Raw genomic sequence first — 6,830 nt, 5'->3', positions numbered from 1 at the left:
GTGTGTGGAGGAGCAGAACCTTGCATCAAGATTCTTATAAAGACAGCCACTTGTGTCTAAAATGTTTGTAAGTACTTCAGCCAGACAAAACGGAGAGCAACGACGATCAAGGTCGGTCTGGGTTCTGCCAACTTGTCTTGTGGCTAATTGGATCCTCACTGAGTGTCACTGAAATTATGTTTGCTGAGCTACTCTGAGCTGCGAAGGACAGACATTTTGAGGAAAAATAACAGATATAAAGTGCTGGCTGCTTTGCCTGCAGAGCAAACTCTGCAGAAACAGCAGTGAAGTTAATCTTGTTTTATGAATTTGACGCATGATTTCAGACACATCCAGTTCAGTTAAATTCAATATCATATATTTGGAGTTGAGATTGAGTCCAAAAGGAATCTGCAACAACACCGACGGGGATAAATGAAAGGAAAAACAAACAAAGGGGGGAATTCACGAAAGGATTGCGCAGCATTTGTGACGGCTAAACATGTGCAAATGACCAAAAGCACACGCAGCTGGTTGATGCACCCTAAAGTGTGCTGCAGAGAAAACGTCATGCTTCTGTGCTGTTTGTAAAGTCTTGAGTATTCTTTTTTGGGGATACTTTTACTTTTACTTTTATTACATTTAACAGACAAATATCGAACTTTTGACTCCACTACGTTTCTATGAATGTTCTCGTTACTCTACTTTGTTCTGTCATCTAAACCAATGCTTTGTGCGCACTTTACAGGTGCACAAGGTAGTTTTGAATCTGCAGGAGAAGCACCAAGTTTTCAGCAAATTCCAATATAATCTCATCTGCATTTAAATTAGATGCTCAGAGCAACTTCTCTGCTCAAACAACAAAAACAGAGGGCACTCTAATTTCTACAAAGCTCCTTCTGCAGATTGCAGCCCAGACTGTTGCATTCACATGATAGATGCCCAGGGCTGGCTCGAGGCATAGGCCATATAGGCGGTAGCCTGGGGTGCCACGTTCTGGGGGGCACTGGCTTGAGCCTCAAACATTTTGAATGAAGCCCTGGGTACGATTTTAAATATAAGGCTACAGACAGACTGACACCTTCACTCCAAACCTGTCTCTCTGCTCACATTTACCGTCACTCTTTCTGCCGCTCTCTCTTTCTCTTACCTGCTCTGCCACTAACTCACTGCGCACTTTGTAACACAAGTTAAAACGAGAGCAGAAGAGAGATGCATCCAGGTCCAGGTTCAAACTCTATTTATAGAGAGGAGGGTAAGAAGTGTTGTTTTGATGTGCATATATTGTACGTCCTGTTGTTTAATTAGCTTGCCCTACTCGTCTAATCCCACAGCTTTTTATGTGAGACAGACAGACAGATAGGCAGGCAGGCAGACAGACAGACGGGCAGCCAGGCAGGCAGGCAGACAGATAGACAGACAAAATCAAAATAGAGCTCTTTTTTAATAAAAAAAAATCTCAGGGGAGACTCCCCCAGATCCTGCTACTTGGGTCTAAGGCCCAACAATGTCCTCACCCCGATTTATATGTGACAGCTCTGCCAGTTCCTTTTCATTGAATATACAACCTGACTCGGTCGCCGGTCTAGGGGTGTCCAGGGCATGGCGCCATGCATATAATAACCAGGAGATGCAACATATGGACCTACCTGTCCACCCCGGTCACCTGTGAACCACCGCTCCACTTGCAACGTTCCCCAAACGGCCATTGCTTCCACTCTCCCAGCCTCGTCTACCTGGCGCTTGGTCAGCTCCCACACTTCTCATGGCTTTTCGACGGTTTCAGTTCATTAGTTGTTTGATGAAGACAAATAACGTCAAAAGGGGAAGACATGTCATTTGGACTAGCAGATTTCATAGTCACCGTTAGTCACTATCATGGCTTCAGCATCCTTACTTCCGTCATCATCAGCCATTGTGTTTAGTCTGAGGGCGCCCTTATGTGCCACTCTTCTCTCAGTCAGGCAGGAAGTGAATTAAAAATTCCACAGTAATGGACCAGAGGAAGAATTGTGCAGCTAATTGACTGCTGCCATCACAAATATTGATTATCTCAAGACCAACATATGTGAGGGACAAAGCTGCTCCAAGAAACATTCTCTCTCTCTCTCTCTAGCAGATAATCCTACCCAACACACACACACACACACACACACACACACACTAACACACACTAAGCATTAAACCTCCACAGTACAGATGATGATTATTATGTCAGATATGTGTCACCTCACAACCTTTTCCCCAGTACAGGCTATCATTTGTCATTTGACAATCTGACAGTTTATGTCCACACTCACACACACACACACACACACACACACACACACACACACACGCTGTGCTCGACGGGTGGCATTCACTGTATCGCTCTCATGCATCATTTTCCGTCTGAATCATCGTGACAGCCCTCGTATTATAGCCTTCAGAGCTATGAAGGCAGCAGCCGTCACACTCGTCCACATTCTGATGGACTCGGTGTGACTTGTTGAATCATACATGATATTGAATATTATGCATGACCCAGATAAAACGTGCGAGGAACTAAGTAATGTGATTACAGGGCAATTAGACGCCAGTCTGTGAGCTGCAGAGGGACACTCGCAGGAATGGCAGCAAATGTGTGCGTCTCTGTGCGTGGTGTTTGGCTGCTGCTTACCTGGCACACACACACACACACACACACACACACACACACACACACACAGACACACACACACACATGCAGAAATGAAGGTTTACTCCTTCCCTGAAGGTTTATGTGTTGAACTTTTGAACCCAGGATAAGAACGTTTGAGCCAACATCCACAAAAAGAGAGGTGATGAAGAACGACTCAAACAACCCACTGATTGACTGTCTTTCTACGGATCCTCTTAAGGTGTCAGTCATGTCATCTAACCATCGATTGATTTCTAACACTCAAAGTGCCTGATGGAACAAGACCAGGCACAACACTTTTATATTGCTCTTTTGTGGGAAGCATGAATGTGTGGATATACTTACAGTCATCTTAAAGCATCGTGCAATACTGATACAAGATGGTAGGATGAGTCAGGTCATTGAGTTTAAGGATGACCTCATCATGGACCATTGTTAGCATTTTTGTATATTTGCATTGTTAAACTACAATTGCAGCCTCAAAATGTTTTGCCTCCACCAGTCAAGTTGCGGTGGACATAATACCAGAGAAGGTGTCTCTCTCTGTTTCTGAGTGTCTGATTGTCACACCCTTTACACGACAGCTGATTGGACAGGTACATGAGTGGTAGAGAGTGAGGGGAGGTTGTCATCTGATCAGTAGTTGGATGGTGTCATCCTCCCAGAAGGATAAAAAAAAAGGAAAGTAAGAAAGGCAGAAAAGTGTTTTTCCAAGACCTCATGACGTCACAGTGAAGTTGACCTTTGACATTTGGGAAGAAAAAAATATTCTCATTGTTATATTTATGTCATCTTGTGTTGCACTCCTCACCACTGCATTATTGTCATTGCCTCACTGTCCTCAGAAGTCATTGTTTTTTTTAAGCCTATTTGTATCTGAACAATGAGAGCAATGTAAACCAGAGTCTAAATCCTTGTATGTGTTTGCAATTTATATTAAACTGAGTCTATGAATTCTTAAGTTGTGGTCGTTGTGACCCTGACCTTTAACTTTTGTCAACCAACTTAGGGCCTGTGTCCACTAACAGCGTTTTTTGCGCTGGCACCTATTTTCTTTCTTTTCAACTTTTGGAACACCACCGTACTCGTCAATGTCCCTTTTCCCTCACCGGCCAATCCAAATCAAGGACTTCAGATTTTGACATTTTCAACAACAGGTGTCGAGCTGCTGTTAATGTCAGGACACGATTCCTTTCCTTCGTTTTTATTTTTTCTTTGTGAAATGTCCTTGAATAAGAGCAAATATAAAGCATACAGAGCAATTTAAAAACAGACTTAACGGTCACTACCAAGAGAAGCGGTAGAGCAACTTTCGTAACCTAGCAACAGTAAGCGCCGGCGAGAAGCACTCTGAAATTGAGGTTGTGGGGGCTGCCAGTGGAAAAAAAAATGACGTCAGTGGACACAGGCCCTTACTCATTGTTCATTGTTTTGCCAACTGCCTCCAGGCCTTTCTAAGATTTTCCTGAACAAGAATGGCAAACATACCACTGGACGGACGAACAAACACAACCCAAAAATCACATGCCTCAGGCCGAAGCAGCTGTTGACAGAACAAGGTGGCATCTACCTTCATAGTTCACTTGCTGAATGCACCACCAGGGAGCTGCTGAGAGAAATCAAACACAGTCACGGGTTACATGACCAACAGATGCATTACATCAACTGATTCACTTTTAACTTCATTGGCACTTTTCTGCTGTTTATGACAGTCACTGTTGTGATTGCAGAGCGTCTTTCAGGTCAGAACCGTCAGCAGCACAGTGAGACAGACAGGCTGACAGGACTTATTATAACGTTTTAATGAGAACAACCTGACAGAGGAGCTGAACTTGGAGCAGCTTAGGAGGACTTTGCAGCGCTCAAGACTTGACAGAATGTCATTCAGACACGTGAGAACAACACACTCAGTGATGAATGTACCTCATTTTCCAGATGAGAGCGACAGTGACCTCTGGGTTGCCAAGCAACACAGTGTCGCCTGCGTGCAAACGTGTGTTAAATCTGGAGGACTCATTGGGGTCATGCCCTCATTTACTCACTGACGCAGAGAGAATAAAATATTTATCAACATTTATGTATTGTTTATTTTTTAAAGTGGAGTTTTCTTCTTTTTTTTCTTCTTCTGCCTGAAGACTCACCTCACCTGCCCATCCCCCTCACTCACATGTTCCCCATTGCCTGATTAGCTCCCAGTGCATTCAACCAGTCAACCTCCACCAGTTCTCTGGCAGATTGTCTTTGTGCTTTGCCTAAGCTTTCCACTGTTCCATAGTGATCTGATCTAGTTTTTTACCCAGCTCGTATTTCAGATTTTGTCTCAGCCTGACCCCTTTTGACTTTCTTTGCCTGCCTTGACTTTGTTTCCTTGTCCTTTTTCTGTTGTTGTAATTAAATAATTGGCCTTGGCTTTATTTAGCCTTATTTTGCAATAGTGAATAGCATTGATTATCTCGTTACAATGGCAAATGTCAGTGGGTGGGATATGTTAGGCAGCAAGTGAACATTTTCTCCCCGAAGCTGATGTGTTGGAAGCAGGAAAAAGGAAATAATGAAAGATCACCAGTTATTATCGTGTTGCCTATTTATTTTGATGTCAGGAAGCTAGCCTTGTCATCATCCAAGATATAAAGTCAGTATATTTGAGTGAAATACCAATACTGCTCATCCTGTGGGAATTTGTACGAAACAGACGTATCATGAGGTGACGTCATGTGACGTCAAATCACAGAGGTCCTTCAGTAATCCCAGTCCCTTGCTGATTGGGCTTAAATCTAAACTGCCTTTAAGGTCATTTGTTGTTCAGGTCATGGATTGAGTAACTCAGTGCGCATCCTTTTCTCTTCTCCTCCAGCTGACCACCTGTGGGTGCCATATTTACTGGCAGAATGATAGATAGCATCTCCCTGCTTTGTGTTCTCCACTCGGTGCCTCATCCATCTTTCCTTCCACCTCCACCGCTGCTTTCCTGTGGCAGCGGGTATCCAGCCTCAGCGGGGCGCGGGCGAGGCTGCCTTTCTGCAGATACAATGACACCCATGTATAATTTATGGAGGGAGGGTGCTTAGTGGCAGTTACACGCAACGCTGGTGGCCTTGGGGGGGGGGGGGCACACCGCACCTTTCGCTCTGCTGCCGGCTTCCAGACACGTTTCCTGTCACAGGTTAATCTTCATTATCTATCAGAGAACTTGACCTGCGTGACACCTCGTTAACATTGTGACAATGAAAATGACTAATATGGTTTTTTATATCTGCAATCTGCGTCACTTCTTCTTTTCATTGAACCCTTAATGTGGGCGTTAAGTGCTCTTACAGGTAGAACTTTTTCTCCTCCTGCTTTCTGATTAATTTATCTCCTTATCTCATTATCTCTCAGAGCTGGTGTTAATGTCTGGTGAGAACTTGGAGTCAACCGCCTGCTCACTGATAAATGTGTTTCCATGGATATGGTGGCCAGATCAGCCCCATGCAGTAGCTTGAAGTCTGTATGAGTCGTGTCTTTCTCTGCACCTTCTTCCAGCACAGAACCAAACCCTTTAATTATCTCAGTCCAGAACGTGTAAAAAGTTTAACAGAGAGAAAGTTAATCGTGCGTCACAGATTTTCCAGATGAGGCGACCGGTGTGCAGTAGATGATATATTTTCATGTCTTCTCTCTGGTGCTGTAAATAATTCGTGTGTAATCAGAAATGCTTTCATCTGTGCTTTTATGATGATGGGAGAGGGGGCGATGTTGACATTCTAATTATTATGTTTATATCTCCATGATATTACCTTTCACCAAAGAACAAGGTAACTGTGCACGGCCAGTGGGTGTTTCATTCAAACAAACATGTTATGACGTGAGGAATAGTTAAATGTAGGAAGGTCGGTGATATAGAAAGACTTTTCAAGCTCAACATTCAACTCAATGGTCAAAAGGTTTTTGTTCTATTTTACTCTGATTGAGCGAGCACGTCTGCACATAGCTTAAACTATATGTGTGTGTGGGTGCCATTACAAAAATTAACAACTTGTCAGCCTTGGCGATAAACGTATTGTTCAAATTTAACAAGTTCTATTTATTCAGTGCCTTTATTGTGCAGCAACCTTGCCTGTTCCAATGTTCTTTTGGTTGAATAGACCTGAACTGTAAAGAAACGCTGCTGGTCATAGTGAAGCTCTACGCTCTATGTCAGCTTAAACACCAG

This window comes from Semicossyphus pulcher, unplaced genomic scaffold (genome assembly GCF_022749685.1).
Source record: "Semicossyphus pulcher isolate SPU_LCO1_2020_fin unplaced genomic scaffold, fSemPul1.0.p SCAF_8, whole genome shotgun sequence".
NCBI lineage: Eukaryota > Metazoa > Chordata > Actinopteri > Labriformes > Labridae > Semicossyphus > Semicossyphus pulcher.
The sequence above is the reverse complement of the archived record's forward strand: the minus strand, read 5'-3'. Positions refer to the sequence as shown.